At 45.6% G+C, this 17,582-nt stretch overlaps 1 protein-coding gene across 5 annotated transcripts in view; it reads left to right on the top strand.

Moving 5' to 3' along the window:
• The window catches only part of LOC146797977 (adenosine deaminase domain-containing protein 2-like), a 427,814-nt gene that overhangs the window by 309,288 nt on the left and 100,944 nt on the right, over positions 1 to 17,582 (top strand). The gene's annotated exons all lie outside the window — the stretch shown is intronic.

Raw genomic sequence — 17,582 nt, 5'->3', positions numbered from 1 at the left:
GCTACACATTAAGGTTGCGACTGGTAAAAACATTTGAATTCACTTTGTCAGGACAAATGCAATTTTAACATATATTTTAAAGCAAACTAAGTTGGAGAATCCTATGTGCTCTTGGGCACATTGCATGGGGCTGGCTTGAATATCACTAAACCTCAATGCTGAAGACATTTTTTATGGTAAAAAGGCTAGCCTGCGCTAAATGACAGAATTTACCGTAGGCTGGCCTACGTTGCTTTTTAATGGATGATCAGTATGAGGAATGCTTTCACGCATTTGAAGAATCCACAGGAAACTTTGGTGTGTTGGTGATCAATTTCTGTTGTCTACTGGATTAGTGGTAGACTAAGTGATTTCCTAGCCAGTCTGCTGGAATCTAAGATGCCCCCAGAACTTTTCGAAGAAGGTCAATTGATATTGTATGTGGAGCGCTCTGCTGGGAAGGTCCATAAGGTCTGCCACAGATAAGATGTTAATGTTTTGGGGTTTTTATACAGCGTGCAGCTACCCTAAGGCATCCCAGCGCTGCCTTCTAGTACCAAACCTGGACAAACTAGTGGGAGAAGAGCCAAGTCTTCAAGGCCTTCCTAAAATCCAGGAGACTTGAGAAGGAACAAATGGAAAGTGGTACAGCATTCCAGGTTTTAGCAGTCCTTAGGATGAAACTCTAACCTCCCCAGAAGGCTTTTTTGAATCTGGGGATTGTCCGGAAGTTTGAGCTGGAGGATCGAAGATTACTGCTGGGAAGATACCAGACTAGCTTTCGTCTGAAGAAGGCAGGGTCCGAATTTTAGGAAGCCTTATAGGCTATGCAGAGTGCTTTGTATTTAAATCTTTTTATGATGGGGAAGCCAGTGAAGGTCCATGATCACATGTTTAATGTGACTGAATTTAGGAGTTCCGGAAAAGAAGTCTAGCAGCCGCATTCTGGAGAACCTGAAGCCTGTGAAGATGTTTCTGCTGCATGTTCATGTACATACAAACTGTTTCAGTAGTCTAGTCTGGACAGAATGAGTGAGTATACTACGGTTTTCCATGCATCTAGGGTTATGAAATGCAGAAATGTTGTAAATGGCATGGTGAGTTGTTGGAGCTCCTAACGTATTCAGAGTAGGAACTTTTTTAAAGATGTACTGAAAAGTATCATTAGTGTTTTAAGCTCACTCAGTGGAAGAAACCATAGGGTATATTAAACGGCTACTGTGATCCACAAGACTTGCCCACTCTAATCAGACCCCTACCATTGGTGTGATACTGAACAATTGTATATGATACATGTGGTGTGGAAATGTTCCACAGTGACAGATTGTGATGTAAATAGGTGCAACCAGTTGTAGGCATTCTGAGTGAATGCAGTTATGCATGGTAAGACCTAGTGTTCTTGCACTACATAAAAAAACAAAAAAAGGTGAAATGGAGGCATACATTTGTAGGATTAGATCAGGTTTTGGTTAAGATATATCGCAGGACATTGGTTACAACTAACTAAACTTGTTTGAGAAATGGTATAAAGAGGTGTGTGAATGGACAATGGCTGAGGAAAGGAGGAAGTCTTTGGTATGTACTAATGAAAAACTAGAGGAGGAATTCTGAAAATGGGAGCAGCTGATAGTTGCATTTGTAGACCCCTAAGATAACTTGGCTTGTACCCAAGATAATAATCCTGAATATTATGGAGAATGAGTCCTATGTAGTTTTTTAAGTGGGATGAAGGGTTTTGGGGGGATGGGTGGGCTCTAAAAGGAGTGCGGCTATAAAAGCATTTCTAAGACCTTTCCATAGCGTCATGACCTGTGTAAATAACGATGAAGTTCCAATACACGTGAAAACAAATTGTGTTGTTCCAAAATTAATAAATAATCTTTTACTAGCCAAACAATATCCATAATCAGTAGGCACCGGGATAGCTAACAGTTTAAATTATGTATGCCCATTTCCTGAGCCATAACCAATTAAACATTTGACAAGGAAACTTCCTTGTTCAGTTTGAATGAAATAGTATCTTATTGTCTGGGATACCAGTGGTAGTTGACAGCCTTCGTTCCCACAGTAGCATTGAAGTTCGGATGTATGACAGGAAGGTAGGTTCAGTTTTTTTAATTTTCTTTATTTAGGCATCAAATGACAGACCTAGATAGCCCCATTGGGGCCTCGTTGAAGGTTGTTTTTTGTTTTGCCAGGCCACGGCCCCCTTAGACCACGGGTCATACCAGAATGTGCAGATTCGCTGGTCTAGATGTGAGCTCATTTGCATTGCAGAAATATCTGACTCTCTCTAACCCAGATGGGTGAGGCCGCTGCCATTTTGGCACATCGCTCACAAGCGACATTCCACTCCCACCTTAAAAGTACATCTAGCGAAGTAGGAGCTGGCACTCGTCAGCCCCTACAGGAAAATCTAACTGCAACACAGTAGTTGCTTGATTACCATCATCCACTGTGGTAGGGGAGATTTTAATCATCTGAAAGAAATCAAAGAACGACAAATTGTTATTTTGAGGGGAGTTTGTGTCAAGATTTGATATTCCTCCACCAAACATTCCACTTGAAAGGCCCCTACGATATAGGATTAAGCTCACAAGTGGTCCGAAGAATGTAGCAAACAAAGGCAATTGACCAGTGCACTTGGTACTAAGGGTGAAAGGCATAAACTCTCCATTCGGTTCTAGTGAGGAAAAGCTTCAAAGAAACTGCGTGATAAAATATTTTACCATATTGGCATTCTGCAACTCGGGCCGATTACGTAACCCTTAAATCTATGGATCCCATGATGGAAACCAAGTTAGTGTCGATTTAAATAGACAATATAAAAACAATGTATTATCTGAACTAACAAACAGCTGACAAGATACTCTAGAGGGAAGCTTAAGCTATTTGAAATTGGGATGTCTCAATAATCACACTCAATCACACAGAAATAGAAAACGTGAAAGCAAACTAGTCATCTACACCAGTGCACTTGTTCATTTCTTCCACATTTGTGGAGAACCAAAAATAGGCCTAGTCTCAAATCTAGAAGGCCAAGACTTTGAATATATAGGTACCCAGAAACAGGATCAGAGTGGAATATGCTATAGATGACCTGTGGAATTGCCTTGCACCACTCTTTTCTGCCACACCTCACCTACAACTGGTGCTGATCAAATTGAAGTAGAAACAGGAAAGATTCTACTTGCCTAGCATGGCCTTTCCAGTGGTGATTGACAGATCTGCTTCACCGTTCGCATTCACGCAAAAGATTCCAGGTAGACGAGAACACCTACCTAGGACTGATGTTGTATTCCTACAACAAAATGTACAATCATTTCAGTGTGGTGGCATGTCTCCTGACTTCTTCCATTACAAAAACCTAAATTTGCAAGAACAGTCTAACTGAATCAAAGAATTGTTTCAAAATGATGTGCAGATTCTTGTAGAAGTGATTTCTACGTCTGAATCAATCTGTAAATTTTGGCCTGGCAGTTTTGGCTGTAATGTAATTATTGGAACAGGGTCATGACTGTTTTGCATATGGCTGGGTCCAAACTGAGTTGGCATTAGGGTAAAAGAATAAGATGGAAGGCTACCCCAAGCGATTGCCATTGGTTAGACTTATTGCAAGCATTCCTCCCATCAACTTTTGTGTGCCTGATCAAAAGCTTTTACGCTTTTTTACCTACTTTTTCTACGCTAGTAGCAGTACAATGCGTGGTCAAGCCCTTCCAAGAACAAGTGTGCTCATTTGTCTGTCTTGCTCTTAAAAGAGTGAGGCAGTTGTTGTGTGGTTTTGGTTGATAGCTGAGAGGACAACAGTAGGTTTATCATAATGGAAAAGAGTCCACAACAACTTAGATCTAGAAAAATCTGTTGCTCTGAAATGCTTGTAAAATCTAACATTGTTCCGCCTTAGGAGCGTAATGTCATCAGAATATGTAGTGGTAAACCAAGATAGCTGCCTGGCATCAGTGCTGGACTGAGGGGTCCAAAAGCAGCCCTGCTCCCTTCCTTTCCTCAGCAGTGTCGACTTCGATAAAGATGAGGAAACTGTGCAAGTCCATCTCCACTTGTTAGATACCGACTCGTGCAGTTTCCTCATCTTTACCGAACCCGACACGTGCAGCCTCTCCGGTTTTCCTCGAGATATCATCTAAACGGAGAATTCTTTATCCACACAAACTGTTGTGTCTGGAACGATTAAAGAGCAATTATTCACGGACTGCATTGAAGCTGATGCCTGCGGCTTCACGTTACCAATTGATGATTCACTCTGTGAGCCTCATGGTGAAGCGCTCATCCTCGTGTTTTGCCATGACATACTCATATACTGATGCAGCAATTCAATTGCTGCACGCATACAGCTGTCAGTGCTTCCCCCTTACTGGGTTCCCGGCTGGGTTCTCTGTGACTACCCTCCCTCAAATTTTTTCTTCCTTGGGTCTCACTCCTCTCACTTTGACAGCTGATTCTCAATTCAGATGTCCCTGCATTGCTAGGTCCTGAAGGGACCCTTCACTGTTGGCAGGGTCGAAACGTCGTTGGCAATTTCAAAGTGAACCATTTATCGGCCTCTGTTACTGCATTAAAAGGCTGTGTCCATTTGTTAATTGTGTTTTGGTCAACTTTGTAAATAAAGAAACCGTCTTGGTATGTTACAAATTATTATGTAGGTTTCATGTTTACTGGGGACACTATGCACCTGATCCTGAATTTCAATTGAAATTGTATATATAAACTTTTGAAATTCAAAACATCCTGTAGTATATAGTTTTATATCTCTCTTTGACATCCACCTGCCTCTTTTAGCGCCATTGAGCCTATGATTGTTATTTTATATTAACTACATTTGTCCTCCGGAACCATTGTTTCTGTTTATATAGTATGTACCCTGGTTCCGTGTGAGTAGGGTGTCCCTTGTCTCTCATACACGTCCTCATTCAAGGAGGCAGGTTAATGTAGATAGCATTTAGGACAGTCTCAAATGCAATCCTCACAGAATCTTTGGGGCAAACTTGGGGTAAAACCTTAGGACCACCTTGTTTTTGTGGAATATAGTCATTGTTTCAGAGACACTGAGGGCTTACTTTGAGCGTGGCTGATGTTATTGCTGACGAGAAAAAACAAGTTACTTACCTGTACACTGTGGTTCTCCAGTATGGATACCTTTTATAGATTCACATGCTTGAATCTTGCTCGTCATCATGGTGGGAGTCCCACGCTAACAGTAAAATTGCAATATAAAAGCCAAAAGGACAATCTCCCTTGAGAATCAACAGTATTTAGTAACCAGTTAGCCTAATTAAAGAACATTCAAATTCCAGCCAATCACATCGCAGACCCCTGAGTATCCATCCCCTGCAGGGCCACCATACCTCCGATTTTGAGAACGGGTTTAGTTAGTAAAATAAGAGTTATGGAAGGGTGCACATGTAAGGGGAGAATGGAAGGCCGCATGTGAATCTATAAAATACATCAATACTGGAGAACCAGTGTACAGGTAAGTAACTTGTTTTTTCTCCAGTATTGTATCTTTTATAGATTCACATCAGACTAGTAAGCAGTACATAATAGTTTCAAGTTTATTTATTTATGATCTTGGAACTCCAAAGAGATCCACATAAACTGAAAAACCAACAACATATGAGAATTTTTATGCAACATCGTTTCTACAATCCTAAGCGAAAGCCGACAAAAAAAATCTCCAAATACAAAACATAATATTTTATACAAAAAGAAATAATTAAAATTTCCTTTATGCCCTTAGTACTGTATAACGACAGGTTAAAAACCAAAGTTAATAATTGCTCCCTTCATCTAATGAGCGTTAATACAAATTTAAAAAACACTTAAAGTTAAAAATCCTATGACAGAATATTTCATTTGGTGGTTCATAAATAGAATCAATTAGTCCAGAGGCCGAGAAAATGGATAATTGTAAAATAAATAGCACATGATTAACATTCTGAATGGTATTATTACAAAAATTACAGATCGGGGAGAACCATATCATTTAGACAGTACGGTATTTAAGGGGAGCATACCCTGCCTCAATAATAGCCAAAAGTGGCGCACTCCATGGGGCAGGTTCCAGGAAATATAGGCCTGTACTTTATTTATCACCCAGGAGTCTGTGGCTGGGTGGATACCCCTCTTTAAAATGCGAGCTTCCCTATCCCTTGTGAAACGTAATTCCCAAGTGGCCTCTTTCAAAGTGGCCCTTAATTGATATGAAGATAGGGTGAAGAGCAGAGACTCATTCAATTGCAGCTAATTAACCGCAGTCCTAACATTTTTAAGAATTAATGACTGTTCTTTTAAACTTTCTAATATTTCCTTCTGAATTAAAAATCTTAATGTATCAGGATCACCCTTTACCAGGCTTACAACCCATCGCACTATCCCCGCAAGACCCTGTACCCAGCTACTTCTTAAACCAAATTCTAACCTGAGAGCAGCCACAGGGCAAGCAGAGTTGACTGAGGCTAGGCTCCTTAAAATGTGGCCTTCGGTTGTATTTAAAAAAAAAAAAATTCTCTATATCGAGCAATTCAATACCATACAACAGTGAAGCAGGGATTTTTGCACGAAATACCTCTAATAAAAGTGCAAAATGTATTTTTCCAGTATATCTGTAAAGGGAGCCCAAGCTTTTCCCCTGCGTAGTAGCTTTACAGATGTTATTTTCTATATGGGCTTTGTCACTTAGGTTGCCACACACTATTTTTCCCAAGAAAGTGTAAGATTTTACATGTTCCAATTTTTGGCCACCCACAGAAGAAATTCCCGTACTGCAACTTTTTTCTTACGTGCATGTAGGTGGAAAAACAGGTGAACCATCCCACCATGCGACAGTCATCACCTAAACTAAACCAAGCAACTTAGTTTTGCAGGTATATATATATATATATATATATATATATACTGTTTGATTTGGGGGTCTCTAGTTGGCACAGGTATGCACTTGTGACAAATAGGGTGCCTTGCCTCTAGTCAGGGTAAGTGGGTACACTCCTAAAATAACCCCTGCTCACCCCCTTGGTAGCTTGGCACGAGCAGGCAGGCTGATCTCAGAGGCAGTGTGTAAAGCATTTGTGACCACATACAGTAATCCAGTGACAACACTACAAATGGACACCACACAGGTTTTATATAAAAAATAAGTATACTTTATATAGATTTACCACAAGACCATAAACAACAAAAATACACAATACTATTACTTTAAGATGGTAGTTTTTAGCTTAGTTCAGTTCTTAAGATGCAACACTTTGCGTCAGTGTACCCTACGATGCGTTGCGCTTCTACGACCAGCAATGTAGCAGCGATGGAAATGCGGCAAAGTTCTGGTGCAAAGAAATAAAGACGTGAAGATCTTCCAGATGCGGCACGCTTCTCCGGGGATGCGAGAAGCTCTCGGTTCGATGAGTGGACTGCAGCGGCGACACCCTTGTTCAGAAGTGTGACGGCAACAGCTCCAACTGCGATACTCGTCTCCCACGATGCGTGAAGCTTCCGCACGATGCGACAACTACAGCGGCGACATCCTTGTTCAGAAATGCAATGGCAGCAGCTCCGACGGCGGCGCGCTTCTCGGGGATGCAAGGCGCTTTCTCTGATGCGGTGAAATGCGACAGTTCCAGCGGCGACACCCTTGTTCAGAAGTGCGACGGCAGCAACAGCGACGCCGACACGCTTCTTCCTCGTTGCGAGACTCTTCTCTCGATGCGGTGCAGTGCGACAACTCCAGCGGCAACACCCTTGTTCAGAAGTGCGACGGCAGGCAGCAGAGACGGCGACACGCTTCCTCTTAGTTGCGAGATGCTTCTCTCGATGCGGTGCAGTGCGACAACTCCAGCGGCGACACCCTTGTTCAGAAGTGCCACGGCGACACGCTTCGTTGAGTCGCGCTTCCAGCCCCTTGCGACACGCAGTCCCTCAGAAGGCCCAAAACAGCAGCAGGCACTTCCAAAGAACTCTGGGGAGCTGGGGGTTGAAGTCTGGTGTCCCTGAGACTTCAGCAGGAGGCAAGCTCTGATCCAAGCCCTTGGAGATCCTTACAATTTGAGATAAGCACACAAAGTCTCTTCTCCTTCCTTTGGCAGTCAGGCAAACCACTGCAGGCCAATCCCCTAAGAAGCACTTCACCTTAGGGATAGTCTCTCCTCAGTTTCTTCAGGTTCCGCTCCTCAGTAAAGGTTTCTTCTTGTTCCAAAAGTGATCTAAATTCTTTGGATCAGGGTTCCACTACTTATACCCCAAAATCCTTTGTCCTCTGAGGGCCGAGGGGCCTTTGCCCAGTCCAAACCAGTTCTTGAGCTTTCTGTTTACATGACTCCTTCTTTCCTTTCACAGTGCAGGGCAGAAACATCAGATGCCCCACAGGAGGTGGAGCCAGCATTGTGGAGGGAAAGCACAGCCCTGGAGCACTTTGTTGACATGATTCCTTCTCTCCTTTCACAGTACAGGGCAGAGACATCAGACGCACCACAGGGGGTGGAGCCAGCACTGTGGGGGGCAGGCACTGTCCTATTCAGGTCGCAGGTGCAACTCCTCCCTCCCATCTAGATGTAGTTCTCTCTATTCACCACTGGGCGGACTCACCCTGTCTCCGGTAATTTCTCAGCCCCCTGGAATTCCCCAGCCCCTGTCACTCAAACTCCAGACAAGGAATACACAGCCTAGCAGAGGCAGGTTTGAATGGTTAGACAAGAATATACCTACTTTCTAAAAGTGGTATTTTCAAACACAGAATGTTAAAACCATGTTCACTAAAAGATGTATTTCACCATTCTGAGTTCAGGCATACTAAACTCGAATTTCTACCATGTTCTCTGAGTCAGTTAAGATTATAAACGTGTAATAATCTAACAGCCCATTCTGGCCTATGGAGAACAGGTAGCCTTGCAATAATGAAAAACGAAAATGGCCGTAATTCACTATCGGGACATGCCACACACATCAGGGCATGTCCTCCCTTATACTTGCAATGCACCCTGCCCTTGGGCCTACCATAAGGGTGTCTGATATGAAGAAAAGGGAAGGTTTAGGGACTGGCAAGTGGGTGCACTTGCCCTGTCAGCATGACAGTACCAGACTGCACACAGGCTCTGCAATGGCAGACCTTAGACACATTTTACAAGGCTGCTTCTGTTGGTGGCACAACCAGTGCTGCAAGCCCACCAGCAGCATTTGGATTTACAAGCCCTGGGCACACTCAGTGCACTATACTAGGGTCTGACAAGTAAACCAAATCAGTCAATCGTGGAATCACTAATCAATACATTCATTTACCATAGGGAGAGCATATGCACTTTAGCACTGGTCAGCAGTGGTAAAGTGCCCAGAGTCATAAAACAGCCAACAACCGGTCAGAGAAAATACAGGAGGAAGGCAAAAAGTTCAGGGTGTGTTGGGCCCGGATGTTTGCAGTTTGTTTTTCCTCTTGGAAAGTGTTTGGAAGTCACGAGGTCGGTGACTCCTCCTTTGGATCGTATTGCGCATGGGCTTCGGATCCATCCTCAGATTGTTTTTTTCCGCCATCGGGCTCGGATGTGATCTTCGCACTCCGGTTCCGAACAGCTTCCAGTTCGACAATCGACGCGCAATACTCACCCAATCGCTGTATTGTTTCGATCACGATCTCTTCAATCAACGCGCCTTCTCATCGACACAAACCTTCGGTTCCAGTCGTCGACGGCGGCCTTCGGGCCTATCCAGGCTCCGGTCCCGGCTCATGGAAAGAACTCCATTTAAAAAGTGCCCTCAATGTGGGTCAAAATTTCCCCACACCGATCTGCATGAGGTATGCAACCTTTGCCTCTCCCCGGAACACGAGGTCGAGACTGTCCGGCCTGTAAGTCTTTCCAATCCAAAAAGACTATTCGGGACCGAAGAGCCAGAAGGAACATGGCACACTCCTCGACGTCCATTCCAGTCGACATCTTCGGAGACGACATCGACGATCCGGAACATCATCGTACCGAAGAGGATCTCGTCAGCGCTTCCGAGGCCGACGAGTCAGATGTGGACGACATCACCCCGGCGCAGAGGGTCGTGAGTACCAATCTACCCCCTCCCACACCCGCGCCGACACCCAAAAAGACTTCGGTCACGCCTTCGCCTCCGGGCCTAGGCAAGACCAGAGACACTGCTTCACACATCCCACCTTCAGGCCCGGTGAAGAAGCCAAGTAAACCTTCCGGCGGCTCGGGCTCGAGCCAGCCTGCCAGCGATGCCGAAAAACACACTTCGGCACCGAAAAAGAAGACGGCCTCCACCTCTACACCGAGCTCCGCACCGAAACCCTCGGGGTCGAAACCCAGCCCTTCGGCACCGACGCCATCTTCGGTGCCGACCAAACCACACAAGGCCCCCAACACTTCCAAGCCGAAGCACATCTCGGCGCCGACCAAGAGACCAGAGGGTCCCAAGCCGGGTTCTAAACATCAAACCGGCACGGAAAAACCTAAAAAATCATCAGCCCCGACACCTTCGGCGCCGACGTACCAAATTACCTCACCAGAGCTATTTACACTGGATCCCTTGCAAAAAACTCTTACCAAGGATCCAAAAACTGGACATTTGACGCTCTCTACTAAGAAGAGACATTTGGAGAAGCCTGCTCCGCCTCCACCTCCAAAGAGGAAGAACTCGGCTACCTCTCCATTCAGAATACCTTCCCCTCCTCCTCCACCTCCTCCTTCTTCCCCTCCTCCACCCTTGCCACCCCCACCTCATCGTTCTCCTACTCCGTCTCCAGACGATGATGATCATGGGGACCCATATTATGATACAGGGGATGTGCCACAAGACCCCACCCCTACAGGATCTCCAGATCCATGGGACAATTACTATATACCAGATATCCCCAACGTCCCACAAGACGATATTTACCCTTCTAGACCATCTCCACCTGAAGATTTACTAGGGTTTCACCATCTTCTGCAAAGAGCAGCACATTATCATGGGGTGGACATGCATAATGACCCTGTGGAGGAAAATTTACTCCTAGACATATTCGATACTACACAGAGGTCCACCTCCATACTGCCCATGCTCAAAGGGGTGGTAAAGTATGCGGCAGAAGTTTTTAAAGACCCAGTTAGAGCCAGGGTCCTTAACCCACATATCGAAAAGAAGTACAAATCTGCTCCCTCAGATCCCTCTTACATTAGAGGACCAGCGCCACTAGATTCCTTATTGGTCTCTACGGCACGTAAAAGGGCAAACTCACAAGCGTCAGGCGATGCATCACCACCTGACAAGGAATCAAAACTACTAGATGCTTCAGGCAAACGTACAGCATCCCAGGCCGCCAACATATGTCGTATAGCAAACTCAGGCACTGCTGGCCACATATGACAGGGCTCATTATGACGAATTAGAGAGCATAATGCAACATCTCCCTGAAAAATGTAAAAGTAAAGCCAACGAGTTGATTCAAGAGGGTAAAACAATCACAAACACCTCTATACGTTGTGCCCTAGACGCAGCAGACACAGCCTCCAGGGCCATTAACACCAGCGTCCTTCTCCGTTGTCATGCTTGGTTAAGGGTATCTGGGTTTAAACCAGAAGCCCAAGCCTCTATCCTTAACCATCCCTTTGACCACGAACATCTATTCGGGCCAAAGGTGGATGAGATCTTAGAAAAGATGAAAAAGGACACGGATACAGCAAAATCCATGGGGGCTTTACAGTCTCACCCGCCCAGACGCTCCTTTCGCCGCTCATCCTTTCAGAGTGCATCCAGAGGCCACTCCTCAGACACAGCGTCCACATCGTACATGTCCCCTACTCAGACCACCTTTACAAAAGGTTACCAAAGAGGCGGCTACAGGGGTAACGACAACAAGGGTAGAGGCAAAACAAACAACGCCCGTTCTGCCACACCTACTATCCAATGACAACCGCTCCCCCCAGACCATTCCACTCCAGTCGGGGGCAGACTCACAAATTTCCTTCATGTCTGGGAGACCATCACCTCAGACAAATGGGTGACCCAAGTAATTTGGTCAGGATACTGCCTGGAATTAACATCTACCCCCCCAAACATTCCACCCAGGCAACGCCCAATGTCACAAGAACATTCCACATTGCTAAAGCAGGAGGTAATCTCCCTCCTACAAAAATAGGCAATAGAACACATTCCTGTCAATCAGCAAAATTTGGGGGTTTACTCCCTATATTTTCTAATACCAAAAAGGGACGAGACTCTACGACCTATTCTAGATCTCCGGCCCCTAAACACATACATACACTCAGACCATTTTCACATGGTAACGCTCCTCTCCCAGAACGACTTTCTCACCACACTGGACTTGAAAGACTCATACTTCCACATTCCAGTACACCATGCTCACAGAAAGTACCTCGGATTTGTAGTGGACGGACAACACTACCAATTCAAAGTGCTCCCGTTCGGAGTCACAACAGCACCACGGGTATTCACCAAGTGCCTAGCGGTGGTGGCGGCACATCTCAGAAGACAGCGCATTCACGTCTTCCCATACTTACACGATTGGCTGATAAAAGCCAATTCATACAACCAATGTGTACACCACACCGCCATCACAATCCAACTACTTCGCCAACTAGGCTTCACGGTGAACCACCAAAAGTCCCAGCTAACACCATCCCACATAAAACAATACCTCGGTGCCACCATAGACACCTCAAAAGCGATAGCCTACCCCAATCCGGCCAGGATTGCAAGCATTCAGGCTTTGCGACAAAAATTCGTACTTCAACACTCCCTTCCAGCACGAGTGTTTATGCAACTGATAGGGATGATGGCCTCTTGCATTTTCATAGTGCCTCACGCAAGACTCCAGATGCATCCACTCCAAGAGTGCTTAGCGCACCAATGGAACCAGGCCCAGGGGCAACTGACAGATCTGGTGTTGGTAGACAGTCGCACCCATCGCTCTCTGCAGTGGTGGAACACCACAAATCTTTCCAGAGGTCGACCGTTCCTGGACCCGGTTCCCCAAATAATACTAACAACGGACGCATCGCTCTCCGGCTGGGGAGCTCATCTATTACACCTCACAGTGCAGGGCACATGGACGCCGCAACAAAAGTTACTCCATATCAACCATCTGGAGTTACTGGCAATCTTTCTAGCCCTGAATTCCTTTCAACCACGGATTTCAGGCAAGGCAGTCCTCATTCGCACAGACAACATGACGGCAATGTATTATATTCAAAAACAAGGCGGCACACACTCTCCACAGCTCTCTCAATTAGCACAGAGCATATGGAGGTGGGCAATTCCCCACAAAATCTTTCTCCTAGCTCAACATGTCCCAGGAGTCCAAAACACTGTGGCAGATCTGCTCAGCAGACAGACACAACAGATCCACGAGTGGGAACGTCACCCGCAGGTTCTTCATCCGTTCTTTCAAATGTGGGGGCATCCACAGATAGACCTCTTCGCCACCCACGAAATGCCAAAGCTTCGCCGCCAGATACCCACACCCATTGTCCAAAGGAAATGCGATATGCGATATGGATGAACTGGTCAGACAAATTTGCGTATGCTTTTTTGCCTCTCCCACTCATTCCATTAGTGGTGCGAAAGCTACAACAGCACTCCCTCACACTGATCCTAGTAGCTCCAACGTGGGCCAGAGAACCGTGGTACACCACGCTGCTGGAACTCTCAGTAGTACCACACCAAAAGCTACACCTCTCACCATGCCTCCTAACCCAGAACCATGGAGAGATCAGGCACCCGGACCCAGCTCAGCTCAACCTTGCGATCTGGCTCCTGAAATCCTAGAATTCGGGTATCCAAACCTTCCCCCTGACTGTATGAACGTCATCAGAGAAGCTAGACGCCCTACCACTAGAGCCTGCTACGCTGCCAAGTGGAAAAGATTTGCTGTGTATTGCCATAACAACACAATCAATCCTCTACACGTGTCTATACAACACATCATATGCTACTTACTCCACCTACAAAGGTGTAATCTAGCCTATACCTCCATTCGGCTACACCTCGCAGCAATTGCAGCTCACTTACAAAACAGGCAGCACCTATCACTTTTCATAGTACCTGCCATTAAAGCCTTCATGTAAGGCCTCAAAAGAATAATTCCCCCCAGAGTCAAATGCACCAGAACAAGGTTGTTCTCCGTACCAACCCAAAATTCCTACCTAAAGTCATTTCCCCTTTTCACCTAAACCAATCTGTAGAATTACCAGTATTTTCTCGCAACCTCAGACCGTTGCAGAAAGGGCTCTGCACACGCTAGATGTCAAACGAGCCTTACTTTACTATATCCAAAGAACACAACCTTTCAGAAAGACCAAACAACTGTTTGTCTCTTTCTCTCCACCACACAAGGGCAACCCCATCTCAAAATCAGGGATAGCTAGGTGGATTGTAAAATGCATCCAAATTTGCTACCACAAAGCAAAACGAACGCTTTCCGTTCCCCCTAAAGCCCATTCTACACGGAAGATAGGGGCTTCCATGGCTTTCCTAGGGAACATCCCACTAGATTATATCTGCAAAGCAGCTACATGGTCAACACCGCACACTTTCACTAAACACTATTGTGTAGATGTGCAAACCAAGCAACAAGCTAGTGTGGGCCAGGCTGTACTAAAAACACTATTTCAAACCACTGCAACAGATACCGGTGGTCGCCGCTAAGGTTGGGAACTGCTATATAGTCTACGCAAAAGTGTGTAATCTGCAGCTCAAATGCCTCGAACGGAATATGCTACCAGTATGCATCTGTTCTTGGCATGTAGTGCTGCAGATCTACACACGCCCACCCGCCTCCCCGGCTACCTGTATCTGTTCCAGTCTATCTTATTTAGATACAACACACATGGGTTTCTTCACTGTTGTTACTACGCTCCATCTTTCCCTGCTGGCGAAAAACAATCTGAGGATGGAGCCGAAGCCCATGCGCAATACGATCCAAAGGAGGAGTCACCGACCTCGTGACTTCCAAACACTTTACAAGAGGAAAAACAAACTGCAAACATCCGGGCCCAACACCAGATGGCGATCTATGCAAAAGTGTGTAGATCTGCAGCTCTACATGCCAAGAACAGATGCATACTGGTAAGTAGCATATTCCATATATATCTCCTACTGGCGGTCGCCAGTAGGTAGTTATAGTTAGCACCAAGTTTCCATAGGAAGAGCATTTTTTGTTTTGCTTATAACTTTGGCGTCGTTTGATGAATCTTCATGAAATTTTCCAAACTAATTCTTTGGTCATATCGGCTCCAATGTTGAAAGTTTGGGAGTGATATGTCAAGGGGGGGCCGAGAAAAAAGGGGGGGTCCCAAAACGTGTTTTCTCCATGCAATTTCCATAGGAAACTTTAGACCAGGCAAAAAGTCGAACGGGTGAACGGAATTACCCCAAATTTGGCAGGGAGAAGGGTCTTGGGCTAGAAAGCACGCTTTTGTTTATTTGGTGTAAATCTGTTGAGTAGTTTTGGAGAAATATTGAAATTCACAGATATCGATATTTGGGAATTCTGCCATCTGATTGGCTGAGGCGTTATGAGCACGAGCTTGCTGCTTATTACCTGCAAGCGGTTGCAACTAGGAAGTGTTGGCAGCCATTTTGTGATTCTGTTGAAGCGAGTAAGGGGAAAAAATGGCGAAAAAAGTAGGAAAGGGGAGGATAGGAGCACTGTAACCTCTGTGGGGTGTTTAGGGTGTGCTATATAGGGGTGCGAAGCGAACTACTCATCCCTACCGGTCTGAAAGTACTGGGCTACAGAAATTAAGTGAGGTATTGCCTAGAGTCTGATGCTGCTAAGGTGAGCTGCTGCAGGACCCCCAACAATCTTCTTGGGCCCAGAATTATCCCTGTGCGGTTGGACATACAAGAATCTTAGTCATGTATAGATTTACATATAAAATATTTTATAAACAGGGAGTCTGGTGCTGTGGTCGCTGCCATGAAGTTGGGGTTACTGTCATTTAGGACTCAGGACACAGTTCCACATGTGGGATCGGCTTGTATTGAACAGGGTTAGTGGCACCACGTGTCACCGGCCTTGCATATGGAAATATGCCTAACTGATCAAAGGGAGTCTGGTGCTGTGGTCGCTGCCACGGACTTGGGGTCACTGCCATTCAGGACTCAGGACATAGTTCCACATGTGGGATTGTTCGGCTTGTGTTGTACAGGGTTAGTGGCACCATGTGTCTCCGGCTTGTGTTGAACAGGGTTAGTGGCACCATGTGTTGCGGCTTGCATTGAATTCTGCCTCAACAAGTCCATGTGGTGATGACTTGTGGTGCAGTGAGTTAGCGGCACCTGAAGCACTCAGCGTGTGCGCACCCTGCGATGATTCGTGGTCCAGGCGGGCCTCACTGGTAGCAATGTCTTTACATGCTTTGAAAGAATCTTCATAGCAGTCAAAATCTCCAAGTAATTCCATTTCAGTCCTCCAAGGTTTGAAGAGTTGCAGAAGAGCTAAATAGAAAAACTCTCTCTTATCTGGAGTATCACAACTTAATTTCCTGTGATTAATAACATTTCCTTTGGCATTCTTTAAGAAACATCCATCAGATCCAATAACCGCATATTTCCCTTCATTTATTTTTTCTGTAACATTTTTTCTAAAACTATAATGTTGCAGTAATTCATATAGACATGTTTGCCAGGTATGGACTTCTATTTTGGATAGTATGCGAGGAACAGTAATTGAGTTATCTGCAACATATTGTATGTCCATATTTGCATTCCACATCTTCAAAATTACCGGATTGTAATCATTAATGTACTTCGATTCTTGTGTTCTTTTTATATTAGAAGTATTTTTGGGTGATTTTCGAGTGATAGTATGCCTCACTGCTGACATAAAACTGTTCATTCTTCCTTGCGATGACTTATGGTGCACTGAGTTAGTAGTACCCATGGCGCTCACCGTGTATGTACCCTGCGATGATGCGTGGTCCAGGGGGGCCGCACTCGGACCAATGTCTTTTGTCTATTGAATTCTGCCTCAGTAAGGCCACGTGTCGATGACTTGTGTGCCCGGAGTTAGTGGTACCTTTGGCGCTCAGCGTGTGTGCGCCCTGGCATGATGAGTGGTCCGAGAGGGCCGCACTGGGAGGAATGTATCTTGCGTACTGGACTGCGTCATCTGCAATTGCTACTCCATCTGAATTGTGATGCCTGCTGTCCGCAGTGTAGATCGAAGGCAGTAGTCTGTACAGACATAAGTCTGCGGTGCTGTGCTGCTGGGTTCGCAGGGGGCCTGTGTCGGAGACCCGCGGTCATGGCGGCAACCTCGTGGCAGGGTGAGGCCCACTGCTCTGGCACAGTTGTTGGTCTTCACAGTTCACAAGTGAACCACGCCCAGAGCCCGGCCTATTTATTCACACTGCTGCACTGAAGTGGCGTACGTCGGACCAGCCCACTCCGGTTACGCTTATCCTTATAGGGGGGACGATACAGCTACATGAGTGAGATCGTCCCTAGTGTTTGACGTAACATGGTTGGGTCCACTGTCCACAACACTACAAGCACCAGTAGTATTTGTGCACATGAAGAGGCGTGTGTTCTGCATACTGAGATGTGTCCAGCACATCACCGCTACACTTTGCATTGTGTGCATTGTTATT

The sequence above is a fragment of the Triturus cristatus genome, chromosome 9, assembly GCF_964204655.1.
Source record: "Triturus cristatus chromosome 9, aTriCri1.1, whole genome shotgun sequence".
NCBI classification, from domain to species: Eukaryota; Metazoa; Chordata; class Amphibia; order Caudata; family Salamandridae; genus Triturus; species Triturus cristatus.
Note: the sequence above shows the minus strand (reverse complement) of the source record. Positions and strands in the feature narration are given on the sequence as shown.